At 38.9% G+C, this 13670-nt stretch overlaps 1 pseudogene; it reads right to left on the bottom strand.

The window, feature by feature from the left end:
- Positions 1–1140: 1140 nt before the first annotated feature.
- Positions 1141–2507, bottom strand: LOC122455270 (annotated as a pseudogene).
- Between the last annotated feature and the right edge of the window lie 11163 nt (positions 2508–13670).

The raw sequence follows: 13670 nt of genomic DNA on the forward strand, positions 1-13670 counted from the left end.
GAAGTCGTCAGCACAGACCAAGGCAGGACCTGTTGCCTCACATGGCCCTGACAGACTCCCTCTTAATTCACAGTAAGACTCATATTAAGAGGAGCCTAACTTCTGAGACCAGACTGCACAAACATGAGTAAAGTTCCAGTCTTTTCAAAACACACTGAAAAATATATTCTAACATTGGAAACATGGAATTGTTTCCTCAACTGAGGAAACATTACATTACATTGCATTGTAATGAAAGTTTGCCATGCAGCATTGTATTAAGCCTATAGGTTACAGAATTTCATCTTCCTAAAACATGGTTTAAAACTTTCATTTGTTTCTAAGTGCTTGAAGCAGAGTTAATTAATAAATTACCCCCCCTCCTTTTTTTTTTTTTAGCCTTCAGCATGTTTTATTTTTCCTAGAACCTGTGTGCAATTAACTCTAGCAGGGCAGTACTCAATACTGTTCAAGCCTATTATTTTAGATTAACTACTTAATATTATAAATGTGAATGCACATCCTCATAACTGGGAAACTAAATGACATAGATTTGCTCATTATTTATGTAACCATACAAAATTTTATATGCAACAGGAGCTTTTATACTATAGAATCTGACCTTACGAACTAGCTTACATATAAAACATACTTACTCTTTGCTCATCTGTCCTAACCTAGAAAGTGTTGTACCAATGCTTAAGATGTTATTAAAACAGAGGAGTTCTCAACACAAGGTTAACAAACCTGAAGCTCCACCCTAGAAATACAAACCCATAAATTGAAAATTGTTTTTACCAGAAATAGGTTATGAACAACTCTTAGCAAACTAGTACCATAGGGAGTTACAGTGTTGACCCAAAGAAGACACAGCTTTCTCATTAAACTTTTTTTAACAGGTCTCAAATTCTGTGACAGATTTTTTGTTCCAGTTGTTTTCATTAAAAAGTACTGATTTTAAAAACTAATAACTTAAACTGCCATACACAAAACATATGGTCCACAAAAACATTCTCCTTTCCTTCTGAAGGTTTTATGATGCATTGTTATCATTAGCCATTCTTTTACTATTAAACTTAAATGGCCAATTGAGACAAACCGTTCTGAGACCATTCTTCCACCACTGATTAAGACTGGGGTGGCAGGTATTGGGGATAATATTCACTCAGCCTTCTGAGCTTCCTTGGCAGACTTGGTGACCTTGCCATCTCCAGCTGCTTTGATGACACCCACAGCAACTGTCTGTCTCATGTCACACACAGCAAAACGGCCCAGAGGAGGAAAGTCAGAGAAGGTCTCGACACACCTGGGGTTGCCAGAAACCATATCAATGATGGCAGCATCACTGGGTTTCAAGAATTTAGGGCCATCTTCCAGTTTTTTGCCATAACGACAATCTTCTCTTTCAGCTCAGCAAACTTGGAAGCAATGTGAGCTGTGTGACAATCCAGCACAGGTGCATATCCAGCCCTGATCTGGCCTGGATGGTTCAAAATTGTCACCTGAGCTGTGAAGCCAGCTGCTTCCATTGGTGGGTCATTTTTGCTGTCACCAGCCACATTGCCATGATGAACATCTTTGACAGACACATTCTTGACATTGAAGCCCACATTTTCCCCAGGAATGGCTTCACTTAATGCTTCATGGTGCATTTCTACAGACTTCACTTCAATTGTTACATTGACTGGAGCAAAGGTGACTATCATGCCAGGTTTAAGAACACCAGTCTGTCCACAACCCACAGGGGCCATATCAATACCACCAATTTTATAGACATCCTAGAGGGTCAAACACAAGGTTTGCCAGTTGGACGAGCTGGTGGCAGGATGCAATCCAGAGCTTCAAGCAGGGTGGTTCCACTGGCGTTGCCGTCCTTACGGGTGACTTTCCATCCCTTGAACCATGGCATGTTAGCACTTGGCTCCAGCACGTTGTCACCATTCCAGCCAGACTTGGCACACATGCTACTATGTCAGGGTTGTAGCCAATTTTCTTAATGTAGGGACTGACTTCCTTAATAATTTCCTCATATCTCTTCTGGCTGTAGGGTGGCTCAGTGGAATCCACTTTGTTAACTCCAACAATTAGTTGTTTCACACGCAGAGTGTAAGCCAGAAGGGCATGCTCACAGGTCTGCCCATTCTTGGAGACACTGGCTTCAAGCTCACCAACACCAGCAGCAACAGTCAGGACAGCACAGTCAGCCTGGGCTGTGCCTGTAATCATGTTTTTTATGAAGTCTCTGTGTCCTGGGGCATCAGTGATGGTAACGTAGTACGTGCTGGTCTCAGATTTGCACAAGGAGATATCAGTGGTGATACCATGCTCACGTTCAGCTTTCAGTCTGTCCAAGACCCAGGCATATTTGAAGAGCCCTTTCCAATCTCAGCAGCCTCCTTTTTGAACTTTTCGATTGTTCTCTTGGCGATCCCACCACATTTGTAGATCAGATGGCCAGTCGTGGTAGACGTCCCTGAATCTACGTACCCAGTGGCAGCGATGCGGATGTGGGTCTTTTCCTTTCCCATTTTTGCTTAGGTTTAACGGTGGTTTTCACACCTGTGTCATGGTGGCAAACCTGTTGTGAAGCAATAAATTACCCTTTTTTACCAGAAGGAATGCAGAGGCTGAGCCAAAGCAGAAATAACACCCTTGTGTCATGGTAGTAATGTAGATGTGTCTGGTAGTGAAAGTAAAGTCTGAGGCTATCAAGAACAATATTGCATAGGAACCTGGAATGTTAGGTCCATGAATCAAGGTAAACTGGAAATTTTCAAACAGGAGATGGCAACAGTGAACATCGATATTTTAGAAATCAGTGAACAAAAATGGACGGGAATGAGTAATTTAATTCCAATGACCATTATATCTAATACTGTGGGCAAGAATCCCTTAGAAGAAATGGAGCAGCCCTCATAGTCAACAGGAGAGTCCAAAATGCAGTACTTGGGTGCAATCTCAAAAATGACAGAAAGATCTCTGTTCGTTTCCAAGGCAACCATTCAGTATCATAGGAATTCAAACTTGCCCAAACCACTAATGCCGAAGAAGGTGAATTTGAATGTACCTATGAAGACCTACTAACCTGCTAGAAGTAACACCAAAATAAAGATGTCCTTTTCATCATAGGGGACTGAAATGCAAAAGTAGGAATTCAAGAGATACCTGGAGTACCAGGCAACTTTGGCCTTGGAGTACAAAATGAAGCAGGACAAATGCTAGCAGAGTTTTGCAAAGGAATGCACTGGTCATAGCAAACACCTTCTTCCATGTGTAGAGATGACTCTACACATGGAAATCACAGATGGTCAATACCAAAATCAGATTGATCATATTATTTGCAGCCAAAGGTGGAGAAGCTCTATACAGTCAGCACAAACAAGACCAGGAGCTGATTGTGGCTCAGATCATGAACTCCTTATTGCAAAATTCAAACTTAAGTTGAAGTAGGGGAGACCACTGTTTTCATGATAATACAGTGGAAGTGACAGATTCAAGGGATTAGATCAGATAGATGGAGTGCCTGAAGAACTATGCATGGAGGTTCACAGCAGTGTACATGAGGAGGTGATCAAAACCATCCCCAAGAAAAAGAAATGCTAAAAGGCAAATGATTGTCTGAAGAGGCCTTAAAAATAGCTGAGAAAAGAATAAAAGTGAAAGGGAAATGAGAAAAGGAAAGATACCCATATGAATGCAGAAATCCAAAGAATAGCAAGGAGAGATAACAAAGACTTCTTAAGTGAACAATGCGAAGAAATAAGAGGAAAATAATAGAATGGGAGAGACTAGAGATCTCTTCAAGAAAATTAGAGATACCAAGGGAATATTTTCCTGTAAAAATGGGTACAATAAAGGACAGAAATGGTATGAACTTAACAGAAGCAGAAGATATTAAAAAGAGGTGGCAAGAATACACAAGGAACTGTACAAAAAAGGTCTTGTGACCCAGATAACCATGGTGGTGTGATCACTCACCTAGGGCCAGGCATTCTGGACTATGAAGTCAAGTCGCCTTAGGAAGCACTGGAGGTGAAAGAATTGCAGTTGAGCCATTTCAAATCCTAAAAGATGATGCTGTGAAACTGCCCCACTCAATATGCCAGCAAATTTGGAAAACTCAGCACTGGCCACAGAACTGAGAAAGGTCAGTTTTCATCCTAATCCCAAAGAAGGGCAATGCCAAAGAATGTTTAAACTATTGCACAGTTGTACTCATTTCACATGCTAGCAAGGTAATGCTGAAAATTCTTCAAGCTATGCTTTAATAGTCCATGAACTGAGAACTTCCAGATGTACAAGCTTGATTTAGAATAGGCAGAGGAACCAGAGATCAAATTGCCAGCATCTGTTGGATCATAGAAAAAGCAAAGGAATTACAGAAAAAAAATATATTTCTGCTTCATTGACTACGCCAAAGCCTTTGACTATGAGGAGCACAACAAACTGTGGAAAATTCTTCAGGAGATGGAAATACCAAACCAGCTTACATGCCCTCTGAGAAACCTGTACACAGGTCAAGAAGCAACAGTCAGGACTGGACATGGAACAACGGGACTGGTTGAGAATTGGGAAAGGAGGACATCAAGGCTGTATATTGTCACCCTGCTTATTTAACTTCTATGTAGAGTACATCATGTGAAATGCTGGGCAGCCTGAAGTTCAAGCTAGAATCAAGATTCCTGGGAGAAATATCAATAATCTCAGATATGCAGATGACACCACCCTAATGGTAGAAAGCAAAGAGGAACTAAAGAGCCTCTTGATGAAGGCAAAAGAGGAGAATGAAAAAAAGCTGGCTGTAAACTCAGCATTCAAAAAACAAAAATGATAGCATCCAGTCCCATCACTTCATGGCTAATAGATGGGGATAAATGGAAACAGAAACATTGACAGACTATTTTCTTGGGCTCCAAAAGCACTGTGGACAGTGACTCCAGTCAAGAAATTAAAAGATGCTTGCTCTTTGGAAGAAAAGCTATGACAAACCTAAATGGCATATTAAAAAACAGACACATCACTTTGCTGGCAAAGGTCTGTATAGTCAAAGCTATGGTTTTTCCAGTAGTCATGTATGGATGTGAGAGTTGGACCATAAAGTCGGCTGAGCACCAAAGGCTTGGTCTTTTCAAACTGTGGTGCTGGAAAAGACTTTTGAGAGTCCTTTGGACAGCAAGGAGATCAAACCAATCATCATAAAGGAAATCAACCCTAAATATTCATTGTAAGGACTGATGCTGAAGCTGAGCTCTAATATTTTGGCTACCTGATGTGAAGAGCTGACTCATACCCTGATGCTGAGAAAGACTGAAGGCAGGAGGAGAAGATGGCAGAGGATGAGATGGTTGGATGGCATCACTGATTCAATGGACTTGAGTTTGAGCAAACTCCAGGATATAGTGAAGGACAGGGAAGCCTGGCACGCTGGGTCACAAAGAGTCAGATATGACTGAGTGAATGAACAACAACCCTTGTTTTAAAAAAAAAAATAGTATTTAAAATATATGATCACATTTGAAAATCTTTTTCTACCAATTTTTTTGAGTACCTGTGATATACTAGGTACTGTTTTAGGTATTGCAGATTTTTTCAGGTTTTCTTGAAATAAGCATAACTAATGCCATCTCTTTCAGTTTATAGAAGAGGAGCTCGACCAGTCAAAAAAATTAAAAAAGCTGTAATAACCAATCCATAATCGCACAGCAGGGAAGTAATGAGATTAGGACTTGGGGCCAGATCCTATGACCTTAAATCTTTTGTTGTTTGAATTGCACAAGACTGTTTTCCCAGCATAAGTTTAGCATATAACAATATGCTACATAGGGAAGTGGTATTTAAAGAATATGAAATTAGAAGCTCCATGGCTTTGGGGTGGAAAGACACTGGGCAGCAAACCTAAGGAATTAAATGTTTGGACATTTAATTGATATGAGAGTGGAGAGAAGGTAAACTCATACATCTAATCATTGAATCATTCATTCATTCAAAAAAATAAATCTAATACCCATATGCTAGGCACTGAATAGACAGGGTAACAGAAAGTATGAGGTCTGGAGAAGAATAATAGTATCTGTGATGTCACATGTATGTGTGTGGTACTTGCTCAGTCGTATCCAACTCTGCGATCCCATGACTGTAGCCTACTAGGCTCCTCTATCCATGGAATTCTCCAGGCAGGAATACTGGAGTGGTTGCCATTTCCTTCTCCAGGGGATCTTCCAAACCCCAGAATCAAACCCGGGTCTCCTGCATTGCAGGCAGATTCTTTACTCTCTGAACCACCAGAGAAGTGATATCACATACATTGACAGACATAAACATAAGCGAGATAGTTGAAAACTAAAGTCAACAGTTTTTTAGTTATGTTAAATTGTGCTAAGAATGACTTATATAGAATTTGCATTTGTCAACTCAATACTGGAATTCAGAAGAGGAGTTATGTCTAGTATTAAATAATTGAGAAATTGACAAGGTAGTATAGTTTAAAATCATTGCTATAAAGCTAATCACAAGGGACAACATGTTGTGTGACTAATTAAAGGAAATGCCAGAATAGGCAAATATAGAAACAAAGTAGATTAGTGGTTAACAAGGACTGGATGGAAAGAGGTAGGGAGATTGAAAGGTGATGGCTAAGGGCTATGGGGGAATAAAAACCTTATTAAAAACTATGGTAATAGATATATATATACCCTGTGACTATACTAAAAGCCATTGAATTGTACACTTCAAATGAGTGAATTGTATGGCATGTGAATTATATCTTAACAAAGCTTCTAAAATCAAAGCCATAGCTATAGAGTTATCAGAGACATAAGAAATAAAAAAATTCAAAGGACCAAAGAAACCAACTTTCAAGGAACAGTTATAATTAAATAGTGAGTGATAAATAAGATGGCAACCAATATTTTAAAAATCTCATTGAGCAAATGCCCTGTATTTGAACAGCTCAAACATCATTGAGATAATTGATAATGCCCATAAGAACACATATAGTATCAGAAGCTAAAAGTTTCAGACAGATAAGGTATGAATAAATAAAGGGGGAGTAGAGTAAGTAAATCCCTTATGATTATACAGTGGAAGTGACAAATAGATTCAAGGATTAGATCTGATAGACACAGTGCCTGAAGAACTATGGACAGATGTTTGTGACATTGTACAGGAGGCAGGGACCAAGACCATCCCCAACAAAAAGAAACTCAAAAAGGCAAAATGGTTGTCTGAGGAGACCTTACAAATAGCTGTGAAAAGAAGAGAAGCGAAAAGCAAAGGCAAAAAGGAAAGATATATGCATTTGAATGCAGAGTTCCAAAGACTAGGTAGGAGACATAAGAAAGCCCTCCTCAGGGATCATTGCAAAGAAATAGAGGAAACCAATAGAATGGGAAAAACTAGAGATCTCTTCAAGAAAACTAAATATAACAAGGGAACATTTCATGCAAACATGGACACAGTAAAGGACAGAAATTGTATGGACCTAACAGAAGCAGAAGATATTAAGAAGAAGTGGCAAGAATACACAGAAGAACTATACAAAAAAGATCTTCACGACCCAGATAATCACAATGGTGTGATCACTCACCTAGAGCCAGACATCCTGGAATGCAAAGACAAGTGGGCCTTAGGAAGCATCACTACAAACAAAGCTAGTGCAGGTGGTAGGATTTTAGTTGAACTATTTCAAATTCTGAAAGATGATGCTGTGAAAGTGCTACACTCAATATGTCAGCAAATTTGGAAAACTTAGCAGTGGCCACAGGACTAGAAAAGGTCAGTTTTCATTCCAATCCCAAAGAAACATTCTTTGGGATTGTTCAAACTACCACACAATTGCATTCATCTCACACGCTAGCAAAGTAATGCTCCAAATTATCCAAGCCAGGCTTCAACAGTACGTGAACTGTGAACTTCGAGATGTTCAAGCTGGATTTAGAAAAGGCTGAGGAACCAGAGATCAAATTGCCAACATCCACTGGATCATCGAAAAAGCAAGAGAGTTCCAGAAAAATATCTATTTCTGCTTTATTGACTATGCCAAAGCCTTTGACTATGTGGATCACAACAAACTGTGGGAAATTCTGAAAGAGATGGGAATAACAGAGCACCTGACCTGCCTCCTGAGAAATCTGTAGGCAGGTCAGGAAACAACAGTTAGAACTGGACATGGAACAACAGACTGGTTCCAGTTAGGAAAAGGTGTACATCAAGGCTGCATATTGTCACCCTGCTTATTTAACTTGTATGCAGAGTACATCATGAGAAATGCTGGACTGGATGAAGCACAAGCTGGAATCAAGATTGCTGGGAGAAACACCAATAACCTCAGATATGCAGATGACACCACACTTAAGGCAGAAAGTGAAGAAGAGCTAAAGAGCTTCTTGATGAATGTGAAAGAGGAGAGTGAAAAAGTTGCCTTAAAACTCAACATTCAGAAAACTAAGATCATGGCCTCTGGTCCCATCACTTCATGGCAACTAGATGGGGAAGCAATGGAAACGGTGACAAGATTTTTTTTTTGGGGGGGTGGGGGGGGACGGTGCTCCAAAAATCACTGTAGATTGTGACTGCAGCCATGAAATTAAAAGACACTTGCTTCTTGGAAGAAAAGTTATGACCAACCTAGACAGCATGTTAAAAAGCAGAGACATTACTTTGCCAACAAAGGTCCATCTAGTCAAAGCTATGGTTTTTCCAGTAGTCATGTATGCATGTGAGAATTGGTCCATAAAGAAAGCTGAGTGCCGAAGAATTGATGCTTTTGAACTGTGGTGTTGGAGAAGACTGTTGAGAGTCCCTTGGACAGCAAGTAGATCCAACCAGTCCATCCTAAATGAAATCAGTCCTGAATATTCATTGGCAAGTCTGATGCTGAAGCTGGAACTCCAATATTTTGGCCACCTGATACAAAAAACTGACTCATTTGAAAAGACCCTGATGCTGGGAAAGATTGAAGACAGGAGAAGGGTCGACAGAGGGTGAAATGATTGAATGGCATCACCGACTCAATGGACGTGAGGTTGAGTAGGCTCTGGGAGTTGGTGATGGACAGGGAAGCCTGGTGTGCTGCAGTCCTTGGGGTCACAGAGAGTCAGACATGACTGAGTAACTGTACTGAACAGTAAGTAAACTGAGTAAAAAACATGTATTCAAGATTTTCTTAAGGAAAAAGGAGAATGGCAATTCTAGGTAGCAACCAGGTTCTGCCCAAATTCTGGAATTCTTATGGACCTGGGTGAACTACCTAGTCTATGAGTTCTCAGAATAAAGTAGCAGAGGAAAGATCCAAATGAAGTTCTTGGAAGAGTGCTCAGAGTGAAGAACCATGGGGAAGAGAAGAAACAGCCAGGACCAAAGGGTCAAAAGCAGAATCAGGGCAACAGAATGGAAGCTGGAGTTACAAACTCTCTAGAAAGCAGTTGGAAACTAATGCAGGGAAGCATTTATGAAATCACAATAAATAATTTTTGAACATCATTATGTAATGTAATCATTATGTAATGATAAGGAACAAAAATCTTAATGTCTTTTCTTGATTGAACTGATAGTTGAGTGTCAAAGGTAGATATTTAATAATCACTAGGAAAAATGCAAAGTCCTAACTGGAGGAAGTGCTAAAAGCAAGAGTTATCAGGCTTCTATCATAGGATGACTGATTCTTGCATGGAGATAGAAAAAGCTGCTTTAAGAAAGAAATGCTTGAATTGTAACTGGAAATTAAAGCGTTAAATAAAGAGTGTTTGGAGAAAATATATTGAATACAAAGGATTGAAAGGTGCAGTGTGATGGGAGCAAAGAAACCAAGAGTTCCTTAGCTGTTTACAGACCATGTAGGGTCTTAATAGTTCATATCAAATGAATCATCTTTAATCAAATAACAATGAGACATTACCAAAGGATTTTAAGGATGGGAGACATAGCAACATAATCAAATTAACATTTGCAATATAAAGAACTAATTAAAGATGGGCTGAATAAATACAGTTAGACAGTCAAGACACTAGTATCTTCCAATCAATAGATCTTCATAGCTTGATTAAGGGTGGCAGTGATTGTAGTGGAGTCAGAGAATAAAGGGACAAGCAATATTTAAAAGGAAATTTTGGCAGGGTTTGTTAAAGCACTAAGTAATGGTGATGAAGGAAAAAGAAAAGGGTGTCAGTCTTGTTCCTGTGTTTTTGTGACAGGATGGTGACGTTCTTCAGTTAACAATAGGAAGGGTGAAATTAGAAGAAAAAATGAGTCTAGTCTTCATCTCCATATAGGTGGTAATCAGAGCATTGGAAATGGATCAAAATAAAATGAGAATAGTGAGTGAAGAATGAGAAAATAAGAAACATGCAGACAAGAATGAGAAGGAATGGATACAGATTCAGAAGAAAAACCAGAAGAGAAAGGGTTTTAACATGGAAGCTTGAGAAAAGTAGTTTTCCAGGAGGAGAAGGGTAGTCATCAGTTTCATATGATTCTGAAACATTAGAGACATCACTGTAAAGAGCCATCAGGATAGGCAGCAGGGAGGTCATTGGTGAAATTATTGAGTACTGTGTGGTGGTTTGGTTGCTCAGTTGTGTCTAACTCTTGTGACGCCATGGACTGTAGCCTGCCAGGCTCCTCTGTCCTTGGAAGAATACTGGAGTGGGTTGCCACTTCCTTCTCCAGGGGATCGGCCTGACCCAGGAATCAAACTTGGGTCTCCTGCATTGCAGGTGGATTCTTTACTGACTGAGCTCATACCACACCAAGGCTGCAAATGGGCAGGAAGCTAGATTGCAATGATTTGAGGCAGGGGTCAGGTACAATGAATAAAGTAAGTCTGAGAAAATATTTTTTTTCTTTTTTTGCAGTAAAAATTTTTAAGATCTACTCTCTTAACAACTTTAAAATATGCAATACAGTATTAACTATAGTCACCAAGCTGTGCTTTCTCTCTCCATGACTTATTTATTTTATAACTGGGAGTTTGTACCATTTGACTTCCTACACATATTTGGCCACACTCCAACCCTCACCTCTGGCAACCACCGGTCTGTTCTCTGTATCCATGGGCTTAATTTTGTTTTTGTTTTGTTTGTTTTTAGATTCCACATATAAATGAAGTTATACAAGGTTTGTCTTTCTCTGACTTATTTCATTTAATGAATACCTTCAAGGTCTATCCATGCTGCCTCAGGTAGTAAGATTTCATTATTTTTATGGCTGATTAATATTCCATGGTATATATATACAGTACATCTTATGTAGTCATTTATCCATTGATGGACACTTACATTGTTTCCGTATCTTGGCAATTGCAAATAATGTTGCAATGAAAATGTGGACACATATGTATTTTTGAATTAGTGTTTTCATTTTCTTTAAATAAATGTCCACAAGTGGAATTTCTGGATCATCTGATAGCTCTAGTTTTAATTTTTTGAAGAGCTTCCATATTTTTTTCCACAGTGGCTGCACCAATTTACATTCCCCCCCAAAGTGTACAAGGGTTCCCTTTTCTCTATATTCTTGCCAACACTTGTTATTCCTTGTCTTTTTTATAATAGCCGTTGTGACTGGTCTGAGGTAGTACCTCACTGGGGTTTTGATTTGCATTTCTTTGATGATTATTGATCTTGTTGGCCACCTGTTTACCTTCTGTGGGAAAATGTCTACTCAGATTCTCTGCTCATTTTTCTTTGTATTTTTTTTATTGGAGGATAATTGCTTTACAGAATTTTGCTGTTTTCTGTCAAACCTCAACATGAATCAGCCATAGGTATACATATATCCCCTCCATTTTGAACCTCCCTCCCATATCCCACCCCATATCACCCTAGGTTGATACAGAGCCCCTGTTTGAGTTTCCTGAGCCATTACAGCAATTCCCCACTGGCTATCTATTTCACATATGGTAATGTAAGCTTCCATGTTACTCTTTCCATACATCTCACCCTCTCCTCCCCTCTCCCCATGTCCATAAGTCTACTGTCTATGTCTGTTTCTCCATTGCTGCCCTGAAAATGAATTCTTCAGTACTATTTTTCTAGATTATGTATATATGCATTAGAATACAGTATTTGTCTTTCTCTTTCTGACTCACTTCACTCTGTATAATAGGTTCTATGTTCATCCACCTCATCAGAACTGACTCAAATGCATTCCTTTTTATGGCTGAGTAATATTCCATTGTGTATATGTACCACAACTTCTTTATCCATTCATCTGTTGATGGACATCTAGGTTGCTTCCATGTTCTAGCTATTCTAAGTAGTGCTGCAGTGAACAATGGGATACATGTGCCTTTTTCAATTTTGGTTTCCTCAGAGTATGTGCCTAGGAGTGGGGTTGCTGGGTCATATGGTGATTTTATTCATAGTTTGTTTTTTTTTTTTAAAGAGTCTCCATACCATCTTCCATAGTGGCTGTATCAATTTACAATCTCACTAAGAGTGCAAGAGTGTTCCCTTTTCTCCACACCCTCTCCAGCATTTATTGTTTGTAGACTTTTTGATGATGGCCATTCTGACTGGTGTGAGGTGATATTTCATTGTCGTTTTGATTTACATTTCTCTAAGAATGAGCAATGTTGAGCATCTTTTCATGTGTTTGTTAGCCATCTGTATGTCTCCTTTGGAGAATGTCTGTTTAGGTCTTTTCCCCACTTTTTGATTGGGTTGTTTGTTTTTCTGGCACTGAGTTGTATGAGCTGCTTGTATATTTTGGAAATTAATTCTTTGTCAGTTGTTTCATTTGCTATTACTTTCTCCTATTTTGAGGGTTGTCTTTTCACCTTGCTTATTGTTTCCTTTGCTGTGCAAAAGCTTTTAAGTTTAATCAGGTCTCACTTGATTACTTTTGTTTTTATTTCTATTACTCTAGGAGGTAGGTCATAGAGGATCTTGCTTTGAATTATGTCATTGAGGTTCTGCCTATGTTTTCCTCTAAGAGGTTTATAGTTTCTGGTCTTACATTTAGGTCTTTAATCCATTTTGACTTTATCTTTGTGTATGATGTTTGGAAGTGTTCTAATTTCATTCTTTTACATTCTTCTAGCTGTCCAGTTTTCCCAGCACCATTTATCGAAGAGGCTTTCTTTGCCCCATTGTATGTTCTTGCCTCCTTTGTCAAAAATAAGGTGCCCATAGGTGCATGGATTTCTTTCTCAACTTTCTATCTTGTTCCATTAGTCTATATTTCTGTTTTTGTGCCAGTACCATTGTGTCTTGATGACTGTAGCTTTGTAGTATAATCTGAAGTCAGGAAAGTTGATTCCTCCAGCTCCATTTTTCTTTCTCAGGACTGCTTTGGCTATTAGGGGTCTTTTGTGTTTCCATATGAATTATGAAAATTTTTGTTCTAGTTTTGTGAAAAACACCATTGGTGATTTGATTGGGGTAGCATTGAATTTGTAGACTGCATTTGGTAATATAGTCATTTTCACAATATTGATTCTTCCTACCCCAGGAACATGGAATATCTCTCCACCTGTATATGACATTTTTTATTTCATTAGTGTCTTATAATTTTCTGTGTACAGTTCGTTTGTCTCCTTAAGTAAGTTTATCCCTAGATATTTCATTCTTTTTGTTGCAATGGTGAATGGAATTGATTCCTTAATTTCTCTTCTGATTTTTCATAGTAAGTATATAGAAATGCAAGTGATTTCTGTGTATTGATTTTGTACCGTGCAGCTTTTCTAAATTCATTGA

The sequence above is a fragment of the Cervus canadensis genome, chromosome 17, assembly GCF_019320065.1.
Source record: "Cervus canadensis isolate Bull #8, Minnesota chromosome 17, ASM1932006v1, whole genome shotgun sequence".
Taxonomy (NCBI): Eukaryota; Metazoa; Chordata; class Mammalia; order Artiodactyla; family Cervidae; genus Cervus; species Cervus canadensis.